This window comes from Schistocerca americana, chromosome 6 (assembly GCF_021461395.2).
Source record: "Schistocerca americana isolate TAMUIC-IGC-003095 chromosome 6, iqSchAmer2.1, whole genome shotgun sequence".
NCBI lineage: Eukaryota > Metazoa > Arthropoda > Insecta > Orthoptera > Acrididae > Schistocerca > Schistocerca americana.
The window spans coordinates 319,646,862-319,670,744 of record NC_060124.1 but is presented as its reverse complement, the minus strand read 5'-3'; the positions used below and the strand labels follow the sequence as shown (position 1 = coordinate 319,670,744).

The 23,883-nt window shown below is 38.5% G+C and overlaps 1 protein-coding gene across 1 annotated transcript in view; it reads left to right on the top strand.

Annotated features, from left to right (window-relative positions):
• Positions 1-23,883, top strand: part of LOC124620111 (WD repeat-containing protein on Y chromosome) — a 480,275-nt gene that overhangs the window by 350,146 nt on the left and 106,246 nt on the right. The gene's annotated exons all lie outside the window — the stretch shown is intronic.

Below are 23,883 nucleotides of genomic sequence, written 5' to 3'. Positions count from 1 at the left end.
AGGGCAATTATATTGGCAAATTAAAGACAATAGTGAGCAGTTGTTTCAGCTTTGTGGAAGAATAATGAAGTTCATAAGTATATCTGAACAATTCACTTCGTCACTCATATTCTCATCTTTCTACAAATACATCTATGTCTATGCTCTGCAAAGCAGCATGAGATGAGCTGCATGCCAGAGGATACATCTCATTGTACCAGTTGTTAGAGATTCTTTCCATTTCATTCACATATGGAGTATGGGAAGAATGATTGTCTGAATGCCTCTGTGCATGCAGTAATCAATCTTATTGTCATGATCCCCACATGAGCAATACACAGGGGGTTGTAGCATATTCATAGAGTCATAATTTCTAGACAGTTCTCAAAACTTTGTTAATAGATTTTCTTGGGATAGTTTATGTCTGTCTACAACAGTCTTCCAGTTCAGTCCCTTCAGTATCTCTGTGAAGCTCTCCCATGGATCAAACAAACCTGTGGCCGTTTGTGCTACCTTTCTCTGTATACATTCAATATCTCCTGATATTCCTATTTGGTATGGGTCTCATACACGTCAGCTGTATTCTAGAACCAGTCACATGAATGATTTTTAAGCAATTTCCTTTGTGAACTGATTACACTTTCCCAGTATTCTACCAACAAACTGAAGTCTATTAACAGCTTTACCCACAACTGATTGTATGTGATCATTCCATTTCGTATGCCTACAAAGTGTTACACCCAGATATTTGTATGAGTTGGCCAATTCCAGCACTAACTCATTGATAATGTATTCATAGAACACCAATTTTTTGTATTGGGAAGTGCAAAATTTTACATTTCTGACATTTAAAGCACGTTGCCAATCTCTGCATCCCTTTGAAACCTTATCAGGATCTGACTGAATATTTATGCAACTTCTTTAGACAGTACTTCATCATAGATAGCTGCATCATGTGCAAAAAGTCTCAGGTTACTATTAATAGCTTCTGCAAGGTCATTAATATGCAACATGAACAGCAAGGGTCCCAACACACTTCCCTGGGGCACAACTGAAGTTACCTCTACATCTAATATGACTATCCATCCAAGATAATATGTTGCACCCTTCCTACCAAAAAGTCCTCAATCCAGTCACAAATTTAGCTTAATACCATGTATGATTAAGCTGTTGACAATAAACATAGGTGTGGTAATGAGTCAAATGTTTTTCAGAAATCAACAAACATTGCATCTAGCTGACTGTCTTGATCCAAAGCTTTCAGTATTTTTTGTGAAAAAAGTGCAAGCTGCATTTCACATGATTAATGTTTTCAAAATCCATGCTGGTTGGATACCTCATTATGTTTGAGCTCAGAATATGTTCTAAAATTCTACAACAATCTAATGTCTTGGATACTGGACAGTAGTTTTGTAGATCACTTCCTCTACCCTTCTTATAGATGGCTGTGGTCCATGCTTTTTTCCCAAGAATTGGGCATGGTTTTTTGTTAGAGAGATCTATAACAGTTAGAAGAGACGCTAACTCAGCTGCAAAAATCTAGTAGAGATTCCACTGGGCCCTGGAGCTTTATTCAATTTTAACGCTTTCAGCTGTTTCTCAATACCACTGATAACTTATACTTATTTCATTCATCTTTTCAGTGGTATAAGGATTAAACTGGGGCAATTCTTCTGGGGTTTACTTTGTAAAGGAACATTTGAAAATGGAGTTAAGCATTTTAGCTTTTGCTTTGCTATTGTCAGTTTCAGTTCCTATCTCAGTTGCTAGGGACTGTACACTAATATTGGTGCCACTAACAGGCTTTATATGCAACCAGAATTTGTTTGGGTTTTGTGAAATATGATTTGACAATATTCTACTGTGGTAATCACTGAAGGCATCACACAATTGCTCTCTTGACAGCCAAATGTGTTTCATTCAGCATCTCTCTGTCTACAGTTGTATACTTTGTTTTACATCTATTATGCAGTGTTCTGTGTTTCTTTAGATGTTTCTTTACAGTGACTGTATACCACTGATGCTCCCTCCCATTATGAGATGTGTTACTGGGTACATATCTGTCCAGTGCATGGTGAACTATTCTTTTAAACTTGAGCTATAGTTCCTCTACATGTTCCTGCCCTATCTGAAAGATTCAAGTTCCTCACTGAAGTATGAGATTACTGATTTTTTTATCTAGTTAACTGAAGAAATATATCTTTCTGCTTTTCCTAATGGTCCTTCGTGCTTTGGTAATCACTGTTGCCTCAACTGGGTCATGGTCACTGATACGTTTCAGTGTGGACATCCTCAAAGAAGCCAGGTCTACTCGTTACCATTGGATCTAATATATTTTCATCATGAGTTGGGTTCCTAACTATCTGTTCAGAGTAGTTTTCAGAGAAAACATTTAGTAATGTTTCACAGGATGTCTTATCATGCCCACCACTTACAAACATGTAATTTTCCCAACTAATAGTTGGATGATTAAAGTCTCCACAAAAGATTACAGTATGACTGGAGAACATCCATGCAAGTGAACTGAGGTTTTCTCTGAAGTTTTTGATCAGATCAGGATATGACTCTGCTGGCTGCAGAAGGATCAAATTACTATTTTATAACCAACCTTGATACTGAGTCTTGCCCAAACAGTCTCACATGCAGCTTCAGTTTCTATCTCAGTGGGTCTGAGTTTCTTATCTACTGCAACAAATACATGACATCCATTTCCCATTTGCCTATCTCTCTGATATAAAGTTAAATTTTCCCAAACATCTCACTGCTACCAATTTCAGGTGATGACCTGCTTCCTATACCTGGTATTATGTGAGCTTCACCGCTTTTCAGTAGTGCTTCAAACTCTGGCACTTTGTTATGAATGTTTCAGCAATTAACAATTAGGATTTTAATACTCTCACATGTGGGAGGGATTTCTTTTGATCTTATACTGTTGCCTTCATGTTTCCTACAACTTCCTTTACCTATACTGGATGGAAAGCTGCCTAATCTAAAACAGCCATTTGTACACTCCCCACACAGTAGCAGCCTCTCACATGTAGTGCACACATCACCCATTTAGGAAGCCTTTAGAGTTCTCAACCCTCTGACACAAGTCCACGAAGTTACAGCCTATCTTTCACAGAACTTTGGAAGTCTCTCGCTCAGTCCTTCCACTCAACTCACAATCAGACATCCATGATCAACTATGGGAAAATGCTGCAAATTATGAGCTTTGTTAAAGCTCCATGCACAAGGCTGGTCTTCTCAGCCTGCTCTGCCAAGTGCTGGAATGACCTAACTATGACCTTGGAACCCAGACAACAGGCAACATTTGTTCCAGTGTGCAGTACAATCTGCAGTGGTTACAAACTGTTCCTTAAATGACTGATGGAATAGCCGTTTCAACATGTTGAATGAGGCCACACCAGGCATACACACTGAGTGCACCTGGTGTCTTTTTCTGTCTCTTGCTGCCAGTTCCCTATGGGAGATGATCATTTTCCATATGTTTGAACTGCTGATGATTAATTGACCCCTAACATTTTGTGTTTGCCGCCATTTGACACCAGGCAGAACAGCCTCTCCTAAAACAGGTGAAGTGAGTCACACTGGCTCAGTTTCAGTATCAAGAATTTCAAGAATTTTCAAGAATTTTATTCACCATAGATCATTTTACAATGATATTGGCTTCGTCATACAAGATGTACTAGTACATACAGAATAACAAAATAAACTTCTGTCAATACATTATAAATACATTTGAAGCATGGCAGTGTACCAAATTACAAAGGATAGCTTTTAAAAGCTAATGCAACAAGCTATCTTATAATCTAATATAATATGGTATTTTATTGTTTATAGTATAAACTTTGTAATTACACACGATCAACCACAGCACAAAATAATATGTTTAACTACAGACAACTTTTACATGCTTATATTCTCCTCAGGCATCTCAAAGAATTCTTTAACGTCATAGAATGGATGATCTGACAGCCAGCTGTACCACTTAATTTTAAAAGAATTTGTATGCATAGACTGAACATGAATTGGCAGTTTATTGAACATTTTGACTGGGTTAACTTTGTGGGAATTTCCTGTTCTTGCTAATCTGTGGTGCGGTATGTCTAAATTACCGTTCACCCTGGTGTTGTGTTCGTGTATTTCCTTTCTGGCAATAAATTCTGAAATATTATTTTTAATATAGAGTACAGACACATAGATGTATAAATTTATAATTGTAAGTATTCTGAGTCTGGAGAAAAGAGGACGACAGTGCTCCCTATGACCTCTTTTACATATTATACGTATGACTTTTTTTTGAAATTTCAATTCGTTTTTGATGTGAGGGGAGTGCCCCCATATAATAAGACCATATGAAATATGTGACTGGAATAGCCCAAAGTATGTCACCCTAAGGTACTCCAAGCTCACTACCTCCCTTAGTTTCAAGAGAAGGTATGCCACCCGAGATATTTTTTCACATACATGATTGACATGTTCCTCCCAATATAGTTTTGAGTCAATGTGAATACCTAAGAGTTTTACCGACTTATTGCCTACTTCATTTGATGTTACCATTAAAAGTTGTTGTGTTTTGTCAGGGTTGCATAGGAGCTTATTGGCTGCAAACCAGTCCAGGGCCTTATCTAGTGTTTCTTTTGTTAGGTTATTCAGATCTGAAATGTTCTGATGTGTGGTAAGTAGTGTTGTATCATCAGCATAACACACAACAGGGTGAGCTATATTTTTAGGTAAATCATTAATAGCGACAATGAAGAAGAAGGGTCCAAGGATAGACCCTTGTGGTGCACCTGTGCTGATTTCCATGATGGAAGAATTTAAATTTCTGACTGAAACGAATTGTTTTTGGTTACTTAAATAAGAATTTATCACAGATAAAGTGCTCCCTCTCACCCCATAAAACTCTAGTTTCCCCAGTAGTATGTCAACAGGAATGCAATCGAAAGCTTTGCTTAGGTCACATAATACCAGTGATACCATGCTATTATTTTCAAAAGCTGTTAAGGTTTGGTCAATGATTTCCAAGATGGCCCCTGCTGTGTTCTTCCCTTTTCGAAAGCCAAACTGATTGTTACATAGGATATTGTGTTTTTCAAAGAAGTTGCTTATTTGTGTGTGTATCAGCGCCTCAAATACCTTTGAGAATATTGGAACAATGGAGACTGGTCTGCAGCTTTGGGGGAGATGTTTGTCTCCTTTTTTAAAAACTGGGACAACTTTTGATACCTTGAGTGCATCCGGAAAAACTCCAAATTCTACACATTTATTAAAAATATAAGCTAATGGTTTGGCGATTGAGTGTATTGTCTTTTTAATTATGTTATTTGATAACCAATAACAGTCCATACTTTTAGAACCTGAAAATTTGGATACAGCTCTTATAACATCAACATGTGTGACAGCCCTCCATTGAAATGCCAGGTTAACAGGCAGTGGTGTTCCAACAAGGTTCATTGCAGATGAATTTGTTGCTTTGATACTGTTACTTATTTCTTTAACTGAGTTTAAAAAGTACTCGTTTAATTCTTCAGGATCAAGCAGAGCTGTTTCTGTGTGTTTCGGTGTATTCTCTTGTTTTATTATTTGCCAGGCTGCCTTACATTTATTGGGAGCTCTTTCTATATAGTTCTCCACTGCTTTCTTTTTTGCCAGAAGAAGTTTAGCTTTATAGTATTTTTTGCATTTCAGATATGACGTATGAATGTTCACACTCTGTTCTGCCCCTTGGTCAGAGGCTTGTTTATGCATCTGGTACAGCATATGCAAGTTTCCTCTAATTTCTACTAGCTCTTGTGTGAACCAGTTCAGACTTTTCTTTTTCATTTAATTTGGATATCTAATTTTTTTTTACTGGTGAGCAAGAATACCATAAATCTGTGTACTTTTTAAAGAAGTTACCAAAGCTAATTTCAGCTTCCCTTTTTCCAGATTGACAATTATATATAAAGTCCCAATCTGCACTTCCTAATCTATCAACAAAGATATTTATGTACTCTTCCTTCTATCTTCATACCACTACTACTTTAGATTCTTCAGTTTTAACTGGCTGCCTCTTACAGAGGGTAAGGAGTAGTGGCTCATGATCTGCAAATCCACTTCCTGCAAGTCTAACTGCAAAATCCTCCCTATGGAAATTCACAATAATATTGTCTATACAGGCATTCTTACTTGTGGCACAGTTATTTGTACAATAGAGGTCTAATGATCTTAGCATATTCAAAAATGTCCTAGCAACTGGTCTCTGTGTGTTTACCATTTCTATGTTGAAATCACCACATATAGCAATTCTCGTTTTACTCTTCAATATTTTTTAAATTATTAATTCACATTTTTCAATAAACAAATTTACATCACCATCTGGCGACCTATATAGACTAACTACCACTATATTTTCATTCATTAGTTTTACACAACTAAACTCCCCATCTAGCTCTGAGGAGTATGTAAATACATCAATTCTGGAAAACATTATTCCTTCTGTGACAAAAATTCCCGCCCCACTTCTTTCTCTGTTTTCTACATATCATGTCTCCCACAACATACCCTTGGGGAATGAACATATTTACTTGTTCTTGTGTTAACCAGTGCTCAGATACACATGTAACATCTACATGCTCAGTGTTACATAAATGTTATAATTCTAAAATTTTATTTCTAATACAACGTATGTTAACTTGTAGAAAAGTAAGTAGATTGTCTCTGTCTGTATTCCTCTGAGAGCAATTTGACCTTATATTTGAAGTTGTAGGTTCCGTTAATGTCTTTAATCTTGATGCACTGTGATCATGTGTGTTATGATAGTCACATACCTGTTCATCCATTTGATGACTCACTTTGTTAACTGCTTTCATCTGTGAAACCACTGCTGATACCACCAAAAATCCTGGTCCCTCGGTTGTGGTTTCTTTTTTTCGGGTAAACTAGTTGGTTAGGGGGATTGGTGTCAGCACTTGTGCATGGTGTGCCCTGTCACCTGTCAAACCAGCACACATCAATCTGCAGTTGGTTGCACACTGTTCCTTCAATGATGCACACTGTTCCTTCAATGACTGATGGAACAGCCTCTTCAAAATTTTGAATGAGGCCCTCCAGGCATACACACTGAGTGCACGTGGTGTCTTTTCCTGTCTCTTGCTGCCATTTCCCTAAGGAGGATGCTCAACATGCTAATGATTAATCAACCCCTAGCATTTTGTCTTTGTTTCCACTTGTCACCAGATAGAAAAGCCTTCCCCAAAATCAGTGAAGTGAGCCCCCTGGCTCATTTTCAGTTTCAGTGAAAGACAGCACCAAGAAACTTGTTGGTTTGCAGGATTGGTACAAACCCCTGAGTCCTGCCTGGTCCTCATCCACTCTGTACAGGACACCTAGATTTACCATTGATGCACCACTCACAGGTGGATGAGTAATGAACCATCCTATACTATCTGCGGAGGATACAGAATCCACAGGAGAGGACGGTACTTGAGGTACCTCAGGTATCAGTATCACAGGTATGCAACTCTCAGAAGCTCTTCCAGCACACTGATTTGCAGCAGCTGCCAATCATTTGACAGCAGTCAGGGTGATTCCCAGCTGCTTGTGAACATCAACCAACTCATCCCGTGAATGAGAACAGCACCTTCAGTGTGAGTAGTGGTTTCACGTATCTCCTTTTTGAAGTAAGTTTCTGTTATAACAACAATCCAAGAATTTAATAGCCACTGATATTTTTCACAATATGGTACTACATTTGTCACTCATGAATTTGTCAGTATTACAATAAAACTGACACTTTAACTTGTTCAGTACCAAAATTTATCCATGTCTGGTTACAAATATTCTTTTATTTGCTAAAACAGCTCAAAGTTTAATAATTCTGATATTTATATCTAATACTGTTTAAGCACTATCTTTTTCCTTGATACAACTTAAATTGAGCATATTAAGTTCAGCTTCATGTTGTGCCACCAGTTGGTCAACTTTGTTATTGGCAACTCAGTAAGTGGTCTCTTTTACTCATAAATTATTTACATTCTACCAGAACTTTCCCACTTAACTATGGCATTTAGATGTTAATATTTTCTTAAGTCAGTAGGTATTTTCAAACCTTATTTCTTTAACATCTTAAGTATTATTCTGCTTAACAAATTCACATTTAGACACACTTTCTCATCTCATTTTTATGTTTCACTTGGTGTCTTGCGTGTTTTGTAACTTCAATAGTTTTGATTTTATTTGTTTTCTGGCTGCAAAATGAATTTTCTGCCTTTGACTCAGTGCTATGGTGCCACCTCACACTACTAGTGTCCAACTGCCACACAGCCAGGAAAGACCCAGTCCCAGCAACTCTCCAGGCTACTTACTACTCTGTTAGTGCCGCGCAGGGTAGCCACGTGGTCTGAGGTGCCTTGTCACGGTCCATGTGGCTTCCCCAATCGGAGGTTGGAGTCCTTCCTCGGGCATGGATGCATGTGTGTTGTCCACAGTGTAAGTTAGTTTCAGTTAGATTAAGTAGTGTGTAGGCTAAGGGACCAATGACCTCAGCAGTTTGGTCCCATAAGACCTTACCACAAATTTCCAATTACCCTGTTTGCCAGCTTACTTTGTGGGTTTTATTTCCACCAATTGGAGAAGCTGAAGTGTCATCTGCTGGCTAGCAGACAGCTTCAGGTGTAACCTCCTCCTGAGCTGTGCTCCCATGTGTCATGACTTGCATGTGCTGTGTCCAGTCACAAGTCAAAACAGCACATGTCAAATGCCAAAAGACCTGGAGTGTAATAAACTCCATTGCTCACACTAAACACAAAGAGGATATCACCATTACCCCAGAAGAATTTAATAAATATTGGATTCAGTCCATTGAAGAAATTAGTAACTCAATAAACAAACCCCCTGAAAATGCACTTAGTATTATGGACAGCTGCTTTGAAAAGCTTCCCCCAAGCACCTTCACTTTCACAAAAGTGAGTCCAGATAATATCCTAAAAACAGTGAAAAATTTCAAACCTTCAGTTAGTGTTGATTACTATGATATGTCGTGTAATTTGTTGAAAGATGTTATTGATTGTGTGATTTATCCCTTAACTTTTTGTATTAACAAATGCCTAGTTGAAAGTAAGTTCCCCAACATACTAAAAATTTCTCGAGTTGTGCCCATATATAAAAAAGGGGAAAAGAACTGTCCCGCTAGTTACAGACCTATATCCATAACCCCAGTTTTTTCAAAAATTTTAGAAACATTTATGTATCAGCAAGTTAGTGTCTACTTGTGTAAACTAAACATATTTAGTGATAAACAGTTTGGATTTAGGAAAGGTAAATCCACAACAGATGCAATGGACTCCCTCATAAAATTAGTACTAGATGTGTCCGAGGCTAGGGACTACACCCAGGCTACATTTTGTGACCTGAGCAGAGCCTTTCACTGTGTAGAGCATGACAATCTGCAGAACAAGCTAGTTTACTATGGTTTTGATGACATTAGTATAAATATGTTCAGGTCTTTTCTAGAGAACCTTCAACAAGTTGTGTGCATTGGTAGGGAGAAATCAAATTTGGTTAATGTTAGGTACAGAGTGCCTCAAGGGTTGGTGCTTGGACCTTTACTGTTTATACTAATGATTAATGACCTGCCCTTGTTCATAAATTCTCACACAATATTGTATGCTGATGACACAACCTTTATACATAAAAACTCTGATATAGGTACACTGAAGACACTGACCGAAAATACCCATGCTCAATCCTCATTATGGTTCAAAGCTAATGGCTTCTTACTAAATGAAAACAAAACCCAGACACTTTCCTTTAGCCTCAAAGAGATTCCTAACTACCAAGAACTAGAAACTGTCAAATTTTTAGGTGTTACTATTGTCAATAAATTGACATGGAAACCACACATTAAAAATATATTGGCTAGTCTTTCAAGAGTTATTTATGTAATTAGAAATTTAAAAAGACATGTTCCCAATTACTATGTGAGATCAGCATATTTTGTCTTCTTCCAAAGCATAATCTCTAATGGAATCTTACTGTGGGGTATTAGCTGTCATGTAAATGACATTGTGCTTTTACAGAAGAAAGTAATAAGAATAATAACAGATTCCGATAAAACCAAACACTGGAAACCTCTGTTTATTAAATTGCAGTGTCTTACAGTGGTAGACTTATTCATCTACAATGTTTTATTGTACATTAGAAACAATGTCTCTAATTTTGTGCTGAGAAGTGATATTCGTAGCCACAATACTAGAAACAGAACATCTGTAGATGTGCCATATCATAGGTTATCAAAATCGCAGAACTCCCACCTAGTTCTTGGACTAAAGATGTTTAATAGATTAAGTTCTGACTTTAAAGAACTGCTTGTAAATATTTTTAAAGCTAAATTATACAAGCTACTAGTGAACAATCCATTTTACATCATTGATGAATTTTTTGAACATGAAAATACTGTATTATAATGTGTATCCAATTTATGTAAACCAATTTACATCCATGTAGTAGTTTATGTAGAAATACATGCACTTGACTTTATCTATTGCTGTAATCAGCCAAATTATTATTGTCTTCACTTTCTCAGACGTTAAATCCGGTTAAAAATGGAGTGACACGGACCTTGATCAAGCTTCACTTCCTTTTAACTGTACGGTATGTGTTATATTGCATTTAGGAACTTTCGGGTAATTGAACATGTATCAATAATTACGGATTTCTGTAGCTGTATATATATGTTTGGATGTAGCTGTATTGCATTGATGTACTGGTGGATATTGTGTGGTATGACTCCTGTAGTTGATAGTATAATTGGTATGATGTCAACTTTATCCTGATGCCACATGTCTTTGACTTCCTCAGCCAGTTGGATGTATTTTTCAATTTTTTCTCCTGTTTTCTTTTGTATATTTGTTGTATTGGGTATGGATATTTCGATTAGTTGTGTTAATTTCTTCTTTTTATTGGTGAGTATGATGTCAGGTTTGTTATGTGGCGTTGTTTTATCTGTTATAATGGTTCTGTTCCAGTATAATTTGTATTCATCATTCTCCAGTACATTTTGTGGTGTATACTTGTATGTAGGAACGTGTTGTTTTAAAAGTTTATGTTGTAAGGCAAGCTGTTGATGTATTATTTTTGCGACATTGTCATGTCTTCTGGTGTATTCTGTATTTGCTAGTATTGTACATCCGCTTGTGATGTGATCTACTGTTTCTATTTGTTGTTTACAAAGTCTGCATTTATCCGTTGTGGTATTGGGATCTTTAATAATATGCTTGCTGTAATACCTAGTGTTTATTGTTTGATCCTGTATTGCAATCATGAATCCTTCTGTCTCACTGTATATATTGCCTTTTCTTAGCCATGTGTTGGATGCGTCTTGATCGATGTGTGGCTGTGTTAGATGATACGGGTGCTTGCCATGTAGTGTTTTCTTTTTCCAATTTACTTTCTTCATGTCTGTTGATGTTATGTGATCTAAAGGGTTGTAGAAGTGGTTATGAAATTGCAGTGGTGTAGCCGATGTATTTATATGAGTGATTGCCTTGTGTATTTTGCTAGTTTCTGCTCGTTCTAGAAAGAATTTTCTTAAATTGTCTACCTGTCCATAATGTAGGTTTTTTATGTCGATAAATCCCCTTCCTCCTTCCTTTCTGCTTAATGTGAATCTTTCTGTTGCTGAATGTATGTGATGTATTCTATATTTGTGGCATTGTGATCGTGTAAATGTATTGAGTGCTTCTAGGTCTGTGTTACTCCATTTCACTACTCCAAATGAGTAGGTCAATATTGGTATGGCATAGGTATTTATAGCTTTTGTCTTGTTTCTTGCTGTCAATTCTGTTTTCAGTATTTTTGTTAGTCTTTGTCTATATTTTTCTTTTAGTTCTTCTTTGATATTTGTATTATCTATTCCTATTTTTTGTCTGTATCCTAGATATTTATAGGCATCCGTTTTTTCCATCGCTTCTATGCAGTCGCTGTGGTTATCCAATATGTAATCTTCTTGTTTAGTATGTTTTCCCTTGACTATGCTATTTTTCTTACATTTGTCTGTTCCAAAAGCCATACTTATATCATTGCTGAATCCTTCTGTTATCTTTAGTAATTGGTTGAGTTGTTGATTTGTTGCTGCCAGTAGTTTTAGATCATCCATGTATAGTAAATGTGTGATTTTGTGTGGGTATGTTCCAGTAATATTGTATCCATAATTTGTATTACTTAGCATGTTGGATAGTGGGTTCAGAGCAAGGCAGAACCAGAAAGGACTTAATGAGTCTTCTTGGTATATTCCACGCTTAATCTGTATTGGCTGTGATGTGATATTATTTGAATTTGTTTGGATATTAAGTGTGGTTTTCCAATTTTTCATTACTATGTTTAGGAACTGTATCAATTTAGGATGTACTTTGTATATTTCCAATATTTGTAGTAACAATGAGTGGGGTACACTATCAAAAGCTTTTTGGTAATCAATGTATGCATAGTGTAGCGACCTTTGTTTAGTTTTAGCTTGATATGTCACCTCTGCATCTATTATCAGTTGCTCTTTACATCCTCGTGCTCCTTTGCAACAGCCTTTTTGTTCTTCATTTATAATTTTGTTTTGTGTTGTATGTGTCATTAATTTCTGTTTAATGACTGAAGTTAATATTTTGTATATTGTCGGTAGGCATGTTATGGGGCGATATTTAGCTGGGTTCGCTGTGTCTGCTTGATCTTTAGGTTTCAGATATGTTATTCCGTGTGTAAGTGTATCAGGGAATGTGTATGGGTCTGCAATGTAACTGTTAAATAATTTAGTTAGATGTGAATGTGTTGAGGTGAACTTCTTTAACCAGAAATTTGCTATTTTGTCATTTCCAGGGGCTTTCCAATTGTGAGTAGAATTAATTGCTTGGGTGACTTCATGTTGCAAAATTATCACTTCAGGCATTTGTGGTATCATCTTGTATGTGTCTGTTTCTGCTTGTATCCACCGTGCATGCCTGTTATGTTGTACCTGGTTTGACCATATGTTGCTCCAGAAGTGTTCCATGTCTGTTATGTTTGGTGGATTGTTTATTTTATTGTGTGTGTTATCCATTGTCTGGTAAAATTTCTTTTGGTTTGTGTTGAATGTTTGGTTTTGTTTCCTTCTATTTTCACTTTTTTTGTATCTTCTGAGTCGTTTGGCTAATGCTTGTAATTTCTGCTTCTTTTCGTCTAATTGCTCTGTCGCTTCTTGTTGTGAGATTTTACCTAACTTTTTTCGTTTTTTTTCCGAGATTTCATTTCTTATAAATTGTGTTAGCTGTTCGATGTCTTTTCTCAGTTTTTCTATTTTGATCTGTAGCCTGTGTTGCCACGCTGGTTTTGTGGGTTCCTTCTGTGTGTTGGGTGGTTCTGATCTCTGCATAGTGTGTATATTTAGTGTAGTGAGTGCTCCTATATAAACCAGTAGTTGTAACTCTTCCATAGTTGTGTTTTCATTTATTTTGTTGTGTATGATTGTGTTGATAGTTTTTATTGTTGTTTCGACTTGTGGGTTATTTGGTGGTCTACGCAAGAATGGTCTAATGTCTGTATTTGTGTCTTTATATTCTATATATGTTAGCTGAAATTTTTCTTCTATATCTAACATCTGTGTCACTACGTGTTCTATTTGTGCTTGTTCTGGTGGCTGTCTTAAGATTTTGTTTTCCTCTGATTGTTTAATTGGTGCATGTTGTTCTTTGTTTGTTTGCTCTGGGATGTTTGAGTCCATTACTGTATTTTCTTCTTCTTCTGATTGCACATTATTTTGTTCCAGTATTTGTTGTACTTGTTGTTTGATGTTTTCTAATTCTGACTGGGGTATCCTGTTATTTTTTATTATTACACGGATCTGATCAGCTAATCGTTGTTCTGTTAAAAATTTTAATTCTGGGTATCTGGTAATAAATGTTGTGTATAGTTGTGATCTGTATCCAGTTGTGTTGGTTCCTAGGTTTGTTGCTTGGTAATAACAGAACATGAGGTGTCGATTAACTTCATCTGACCATCTCATCCTCTGTCTTTGTTTTCCTTCTAGGGTGGTTACAGGAAGCATATCCTGCAAAACACCTCTATTTGGATTTACATCATTTTCCAGTTGGCTAGCAGTGTCGTTACCATTGTGGGCGGGCATAGGGTTCAAGCGTCGTCCCCGACCATGACGGCGCTTGTCCGAGGCTTCTTTAGTTCTGTCCTGAACCAACTAATCACACTAAAAGGGGGGTTAGCCCTATTAGTGGTTTGTTCTTTTCGTCGCCTTTTACGACTGGCAGAACATACCGGAGGCCGATTCTTTTCCCGGGCCTTTATTATTATTATTATTATTATTATTATTATTATCATGTCTTTCTGTCATGTCTCAGTATTTGACATAAAAATCATACTGTGGATCTTTGCAAAGATTATTTGCAAAGAGGGTTTGCCACAAATGATTGACATTGACAACAGCCCACAGTTTACCTCTGCACTATTTCAATACTGCATCACAGGCAGAGGCATAAAACATTTCAGAGCCACATCCTTTCATTTGGAACATAATGGAAAACTGAAACTGGGCATGCCTCCAGGCTTAACCCTAAGTTTCATTCTCACTGTTATATCCACTTTTGATTTTTGAATACAACTATCATAGGTCTTCACAGGGGCTATACAGCATAATACCGCAGGAAAAACAGAGTTGGTGCAGGACTATGGCTTTCACAACAACAAGAGATATATTTAAAATGGATTAAATGCGCTCAAATGTAACCAGCCAATCAATAGCGATGAAATAAATAATAATGACATGAAAGTTAAGTTTACAGTGTAATGCAACTGACTGAGACTCACCAACTGAATTATATGATATATCCCTTCAGTATACATCCTGATATACTGCAACTACGTTGCCTGGACATATATTTTCGATTGTGTCATGATTTTCAATTTATATTAATATAGCTTAGATGAACTGGACCTTCAGAATGAAATGTCTTAACTGAATTTTATAATATGAGGAAACATATGATCATCATGTAAACCAATGTAATATAGTATTCAGTAGGAATTAGAACAACTTTATTTGGGATTTTAGTCAATTCTGTAGTGAGTAATTGGAGTGGTGATGTGTTTTTGATTAAATCTTAGCTCACATGTTTTTATATTAATTGTTAATGGGGCTTATTTTACAAAATTTATGCAAAAACACATTTTTACAAAATAAGTTACTTACAATCTGTTATTCATTCCTGCTGAACATGTCACTTTTAGATTAGTTGGAACAATATTGTTCTCATTGTATATTATGACAATGGCAACTGCAAAAATATAAAAATAGTTACTCATCGTGACAATAGAAAGCAATTGATTTCTACTCACCACATAATGGAGATGTTGAACTGCAGACAAGTGGATCAAAAAAACTGCTAAACAAGTAAGATTTGGGCTGAAAGGCCTCCTTGTAAAGTTGACAACACAAACACCTGTTCACACAAGCAAAATTCACACACAAATGGCACTGGCTCAGGTCACTGAGGCCGGACTGTGAGCAACTGCACATATCAGGAGAAGCAGCCTGGGTGGTGGAGGTAAGGAAGAGGCTGGAGCAGGAAAAGGTAGGCATAGCAGGGTGGGGGTGGGGGACAGCAGAGTGATACTTGTGGGAGGATTCAGCGGTATGGTAGAGAGAAGGTAGGGCAGTTAGGTGAAATCAGGAGATTTGACAGGGGATGGGGAAGGGTATGGGGAAGGGAGCAGAAAAGGAGAGAAATAAAGACTGTGGGTTTGTTGGTGGGATAGAAGGCTGTGTAGTGCTGGAGTGGGAGCAGGAAAGGGTATACGTGGGTGAAGGACAGTAACAAACTGAGCGTGAGGCCAAGAGGTTTGCAGGAATGTGAGGTATGTTGCAGAGAGAGTTCCCACTGGTGTAATTCAGAAAAGATAGTGTTGGCAGGAAGGATCCAGATGGCACAGGTCATGAAGCAGTCATTCAAGCGAAAAACATTGTTTTGGGAAATGTGCTCAGCAACTGAGTGGTCCACCTTTCTCTTGGTCACAGTCTGTCCGTGGCAATTCATGCAGACAGCCAGCTTCTTGTTTTCATGTCCACACAGAAAACAGCACATTAGTTGCAGGTTATCTTATAGACAGCATGACTGTTTTCACAGGTAGCCTTGCTATTGATGGGGTAGGTGATGCTGATAACTGGACTGGAGTAGGTAGTGGTGGGAGAATGTAGGGGATAGGTCTTGCATCTAGGTCTGTAAGGGGAATATGAGTTTTGCAGCAAGGTGTTGTGAGCAGGGGTGAATTAGGTATAGCTGTCCCTTGGCCACAGTTTGGTAGTGGCCATTGATGTGAGCAGACAGCTTGTTAGTAGGAATGGACAAGGGTTTTGCATAGATATGATGGTCAGTGGAATACTACTGTGGGAGGGGTGGGAAGTATAGAGGGGAGGATATTTCTCATGATGAGAGGTAGATAAAACCCTGGCAGAGGATGTGAGCCAGTTGCTCCAGTCCTGGGTGGTACTGAGTCAAGAGTGGAATGCTCCTTTGCAGCTAGATGGTGAAACTTTGGAAGGTGGTGGGTGACTGTAGAGATGAGGCATCTGAGATCTGTTTCTATACAAGCTTGGGAGGCTAATTTCAGTTCTGTGAAGACCTCAGTGAGACACTTGGTATATTTGGAGAGGGACTGCTTAGCACTACAGATGCAATGGCCATGGGTGGCAGGGAAGTGTGGAAGAGAATTCTTGGTATGGAATTGGCTGCAGCTGTTGAAGTGGAGGTACTGGTAAGTTGATAGGTTTTACATGGATAGAGTTACTGATGTAGCTAACATTGAGGTGGGAGTTAACATCAAGAAAGGTGGCTTATTGGGTTGAGGAGGACAAGATGAAGTGTATGGGGATAGAAGGTGTTAAGGTTCTGGAGGAATGCAAATAGGATCTCCCCACCCTTCATCCAGATCAGAAAGATGTCATCAATGAATCTGATACAGGTGAGGAGTTCAGGATTTTGGGTGGTTAAAAATGATTCCTCCAGGTGGCCCATGAATAGGTTGGCACAGGATGGTACCATGTGGGTTCCATTGCTGTAGCACAGATTTGTTTGTAGATGTTGTGCTAAAAGGAGAAGTACTTGTGGGTGAGGATATAGTCAGTCATAGTGACCAGGAAGGAAATCGTAGATTTGGGATCCAACAGATGTTGGGAAAATTAGTGTTCAATAGCACTTACATATGGCAAAGCTACAATAAAAACCAGGAAAATAGAAGAAATGTGTGGGGAAACATCATCACAGATACCAGAAGATAAGTAATTTATTGTTATATATTATTTGTTCAGATGCAAAGACAGTGTTCAGGTAGTGTGACTTTTTTTGGAATGTTTCTTTAGTATTGTTCAGTATGGTAAATAAAAACAAGGCATCAATCAAGAATCAGTTTTAGACAATAATATGGAACTCAATTTAGTCTTGATGAGGCAGCAATAGTCCATGATGCTTGAAATGTTCTCAGTTGGGAGGAGATCTGGTGACCTTTCTGGCCAACTAGAAGACAAGCATTAGAAACTCTCACCATGAGCTTCAACAAGATTCCAGGCCAAAGACATATCTGGAGACACTTGGGACAGTAGTGGGATACCAAACTGAACATCACCCACCATATGGCCTTACAACCCAGAGTGATGGTCTGGAGTGCCATTTATTTTTGTAGCAAAACCCCTTTCGTTGTCATCTGCAGCACCCTTACAGCACAGCAGTACATCAATTATATTCTGTACCTTGTTTTGTTCCATCCTGGGCTTACATTTCAGAAGGTAATGCCCACCTGCACAAGGCAAAAGTTTCTACTGTGTTTCCTCTTTCTTGCCAAATCCTACATGAGAAAGTAATGCCCACCTGCACAAGGCAAGAGTTTCTACTGTTTTTCCTCCTTCTTGCCAAATCCTACATGAGCCAGCAAGGCCGCCAGGTCTCTCCCAAAATGAGAGTTTTTTGGAGCCTTAGGGGCAGGGCCCTTCAACAAGCTCATGATTTTGACAGTTTTATGCAGCAACTGGATGGAATTTGGAAATTTAGCCTTCAGGAGAATGTCCAACAATTCCATCAATACCATGCTGAATAACTGCTTGCTGAAACTATTTCCCTCAAATAAATGATTCAGTTTTTCTGAAACTGTAATTGTTTGTTTGTCTGTACATGTATATCACATCTATCAATTTGCATCCCATTTGGATAATTCCTTTAAATGTATGTTCAGAAATTTTACCTCCACTTTCGTTGACATTTGTGTGAACTTTGGGTACAGCATCATGAAAATTTTCTAATTCATTCATGACATAAAAGATTGCAGTCAAACATCATCCACTTCTTTCAAATCTTCTGCTGTGAAACTTAAATTATTTTGTTTGTTCAGGCAAAGGTTCAGCTCTTACGTTGTATATGTTTTCAACTTCATATATGTGGTTGAACTTGCCTTTACAAAATTATTCTCAACTAAATTACCTGACCACTGAATTATTTGTGCTCTGACTCAGTGAAATGTTCTTTTCTTAAATTTGCAACATGAGAGATGTTATTTAAAATCTCATTCTTCAACTCTTTTGACGCATTGTTTGTAGCATCGATTTGGGCCCACTTCCCCCATCCCCTCTCCCAAGTCCACGCTAAGATAGCTTTTTGTCTATTTCATTTGATCTTCGATTCTTCCCAAATCACTAATTCATGGTTCAATTGTTCCTTCATAAATCTCATTAATTTTTCAAAGAAATCATTGTTAGAGCTTAAAAGTTCTCTGTGGTTGAACTCTCGGAATGGTCTATAAATATTACTCACATTTCTGCCTATTGCTGCCTCACCCAAACTTTGGTCAGGTTTTTGATGACCTAATGTACCAATTGGACAGAATTTGGCATAATATCCTCAGGAGGACATCCAAAAACTCTATCAATCAATGCCGAACCGGATAGCTGCTTGCACAAAGGACAAAAATGGACCAGTCCTTTATTGACTTGTCAAGTTTGTGAACCTCTTTCTTTTGAATAAATCAACCAATTTATCTAAAATTATAATGTTTTGTTTGTCCACAAATACACACCATGTCTACTGATTTCCAAACCATTCAAATAATTGCTTCAGTGTGTGTCATTTTTTCTCTTGTCTTAGTAATGTTATCTCTTGAATGTTGAAGTAAAATGAGTTTGTGGAATGGTAAAAAAAAAAAAAAAAAAAAAAAAAAAAAAAAAAAAAAAAAAAAAAAAAAAAAAAAAAAAAAAAAAATGGCTATTCAGTGTACAGCTATCTCAAGAAACATAAAAAGTCAGAAGTTTCTTCTATTTCATTTCCATATTTTTCAAGGTGTATATACAGCGCAGTGTCAAAGCAAGCATTCAAAAAAAAATAGAAAGGTGTGATGTTGAAAATAGTGATGATTTATGTTGACCATAGCTTCTGATCCCTCAGAGTGGTGTACACTGTTTTGTATACCATGAGACTGCTTATTACAGGGCCCCAAGTTAAAGTGGAAATTTTTCCAAAGTTTTCATTTTTCCTAAAACACATTCATTCTCCAACTAACCTGCAAATCTTTCATGTTATCATCTACTATCATGACATATGTCTTCATTAGGTAGTATGTGCACATGTGCTGGATATTTTGAAGTATAGTCTCACTGCATATTAATTAAAAGTTTGTGTTCAAAAACGTTAAAAAGTGTGTGAATTCATAAGGGACCAAACTGCTGAGGTCATCAGTCCCTAGACTTCCACACTACTTAAACTAACTTAAAATAACTTTTGCTAAGAGTAGCACACACACCTAGTCCCGAGGGAGGACTCAGACCTTCAGCAGGAGAGGCTGTGCAATCCATGAAATGGTGCCTCAGACCGTGCAACCACTGTGAAAAGTTTATGTACTGATTAGTCTAAGAGTTGGAAAATTTTCATTTTTTGAAATTAAATTAGTATCCTATTGGTTCACAGTGGGAATGCTTGGAACAAGGTCCCATTTATGGTACTTTAGACTGCTATGGTGGAACCCGTTTGCCCAGTAACAAATGCTTTCTCTGATCATGATGCACTATCAGTTGGAATACACAAGATAGTGTCTTACACTATGGATACTCTTTAGTGGAAATTATTTAGAGTAATTAGTGACCCCAGGGCAGAAGATTTTAAGAATAATTTATAAGAGATGACCTGGTATGAACTTTCTAATGAAAAATGCTGAAATAAAATTTAATTTATTCTGTGATAAATTCTGATAATTATTTTAAAACATCTTTCTGAAAGGACTTTAAATAACCATGCAAAAAACCATTGATCAGAACAGTGCTTAAAGTATCTTCTGAAAGGAAAAGGCAAATGTATCTGTTGGAAAGAAACATTAGAGATCTTGCAGTATTTGTACTCCACAGAAACCACTCAACCTTACATTAAAAGTATTTAAAAATCAAGGTACATACACATAATGTCAGAAACTAGTAATTCTGACAACAGATTTAAGGCTATATGGAATGTAGTGAGACAAGAGACAGGACAGCCACCCACATTACAGGAAAACAGCACTACTGAACTGAATTGAAGGACTATAAATGATGAGTTACAGATAGTAAATATATTTAACAATCATGTCTTAAATATAGAGGAAAATATGTGAACAAACACTTCAAGGGAAAAATCACAGCAGTACATTAAAAGAGCAACTCTCATAAAATTCAACCATATGAATGGATCAACAATCTCTCCTTCAGAAATTAAGGCAGTTATATGTTCCCTCAAAATTAAACTCATCAGATTTTGATGGTATTTCCAGTAGAGTAGTAAATATTTGTTCCCATATAATAATTCTTGTGTTATCTAAAACATGTAATACATCACTAACTCAAGACATTTTTCCAGGACGACTGAAATATGTCACATTTTTGTTTGAAGGGTGTAGAACTTGTCTTATCTTTTGCAAAGAAACAATTTACTGTTTTTGAGGAAAAACATAGTTATACTTTCCATTTCCATGCTGTCTGTTTTTACAAAAAGTACCTAAAAATTATGAATCTTATTTGTGGAACACCTGCAAAAAGTATTTCTGAAGAATGGCTTTCCACCTAGGCAAGTGAACAGAGTGACGCAGACCTACAAACAACGGAACAAGGAAGATGAAGAGGCCTTTAGGTCGACTGCTTATCTACTATTTCTTGGGAATATTTCTTCACAGATAGGCAGAATATTGAAAAAGTATCAAGTGAGCTTTTGCCCTCCTTCCAAAATTTCATCACTGGTGGGATTTGTTAAAGACGACCTGGGCCTGTGTTTGCAAAATTCCGTGTGAATGCGCCAAATCATATATATAGCAAACAACACGAACTGTGCAGGAACGCATTGTGGAATATCAACGGCATACTTGCCTTCTCCAACCCACAAAGTCCGCAATCGCCGAACATTGTATTTCCACAGACCATTCCATGAATTACAATGACCCAAAAATGTTGGCCCATACATCAAACTTATGGAGCTCGATTATCAATGAATCTGTGGAAATAAGATTGTCTGACAACAAGACTCTCATCATTTGAGATAGCGGTAATCAGCTAAACTCTGCTTGGAATCCTATTATAGAAAAACTTCATAGTCAACGCAGTTATCTGCATAAAGATATTGATACGCCAAGCTTTCACCATGGAGGGCGCGAGGCACAGCGCACGGAGCTGTTATGAACGCACACGCTGAGCAGCGCGTGCACAATGTCAACTCAGTATGGCTTTAAGTAGCGGAGCTCAGCGTATACTCACCGGTACTACTACAGTGGCACTCACCTGAAGATGGCCAGAACTCTGCGCCAAAATATCATGGCAGGACATTACTGATATCCAGCAGTTTTCCCGTGTTTTTATGGAACAATCAGTACGCCGGTAAAGCTTTAAACATCACATATATCAAACGTTATCTACACATATGACATCTTTGAAACTATGGTTATTTAATAATGTGGAAAAGCTGACTCGTTTCCTGGATCCTCCTATACAATAGGCTTTAGTCACAAAGACAAAAACTGACACGACAAATGAGAAGGGTCTCAGCAATAGAGACATATGCATGTGGACAGAGGGAAGGATAGCTTGGTACTCTGGTAAGAAGTAAGAAATGAAACTGAAGATTCAGAGTGTTGGAGCTGAAGAAGGAAAGATGACAGAGACCAAAGACAGGATACCCCCTAACCAGGACCCCCACTATTCCAGTACGTCACTGTGGCGCCAGAGCAAGAAGTGTGTTCGGCATTCCCTACAGAACGGACTTGACACAGCTTCATGTTCCCAGTCCCAAAAAATTAACTCCAACACTCCCTATTGACTGATTGATGAAGAGTAAACAATAGCATTCTGCTAGACAGAGTAATTAATACATAAACAAGAAAATACACTCCTGGAAATTGAAATAAGAACACCGTGAATTCATTGTCCCAGGAAGGGGAAACTTTATTGACACATTCCTGGGGTCAGATACATCACATGATCACAATGACAGAACCACAGGTACATAGACACAGGCAACAGAGCATGCACAATGTCGGCACTAGTACAGTGTATATCCACCTTTCGCAGCAATGCAGGCTGCTATTCTCCCATGGAGACGATCGTAGAGATGCTGGATGTAGTCCTGTGGAACGGCTTGCCATGCCATTTCCACCTGGCGCCTCAGTTGGACCAGCGTTCGTGCTGGACGTGCAGACCGCGTGAGACGAAGCTTCATCCAGTCCCAAACATGCTCAATGGGGGACAGATCCGGAGATCTTGCTGGCCAGGGTAGTTGACTTACACCTTCTAGAGCACATTGGGTGGCACGGGATACATGCAGACGTGCATTGTCCTGTTGGAACAGCAAGTTCCCTTGCCGGTCTAGGAATGGTAGAACGATGGGTTCGATGACGGTTTGGATGTACCGTGCACTATTCAGTGTCCCCTCGACGATCACCAGTGGTGTACGGCCAGTGTAGGAGATCGCTCCCCACACCATGATGCCGGGTGTTGGCCCTGTGTGCCTCGGTCATATGCAGTCCTGATTGTGGTGCTCACCTGCACGGCACCAAACACGCATGTGACCATCATTGGCACCAAGGCAGAAGCGACTCTCATGGCTGAAGACGACACGTCTCCATTCGTCCCTCCATTCACGCCTGTCACGACACCACTGGAGGCGGGCTGCACGATGTTGGGGCGTGAGCGGAAGATGGCCTAACGGTGTGCGGGACCGTAGCCCAGCTTCATGGAGATGGTTGCGAATGGTCCTCGCCGATACCCCAGAAGCAACAGTGTCCCTAATTTGCTGGGAAGTGGCGGCGCGGTCCCCTACGGCACTGCGTAGGATCCTACGGTCTTGGCGTGCATCCGTGCATCGCTGCGGTCCGGTCCCAGGTCGACGGGCACGTGCACCTTCCGCCGACCACTGGCGACAACATCGATGTACTGTGAAGACCTCACGCCCCACGTGTTGAACAATTCGGCGGTACGTCCACCCGGCCTCCCGCATGCCCACTATACGCCCTCGCTCAAAGTCCGTCAACTGCACATACGGTTCACATCCACGCTGTCGCGGCATGCTACCAGTGTTAAAGACTGCGATGGAGCTCCTTATGCCACGGCAAACTGGCTGACACTGACGGCGGCGGTGCACAAATGCTGCGCAGCTAGCGCCATTCGAAGGCCAACACCGCGGTTCCTGGTGTGTCCGCTGTGCCGTGCATGTGATCATTGCTTGTACAGCCCTCTCGTAGTGTCCGGAGCAAGTATGGTGGGTCTGACACACCGGTGTCAATGTGTTCTTTTTTCCATTTCCAGGAGTGTATATAAATAAGGTACACAAATATCATATCAAATCACTATAAGTTTCAGATCAATAAAGTTGAATGCCTCTTTGGGCTAACCATCAC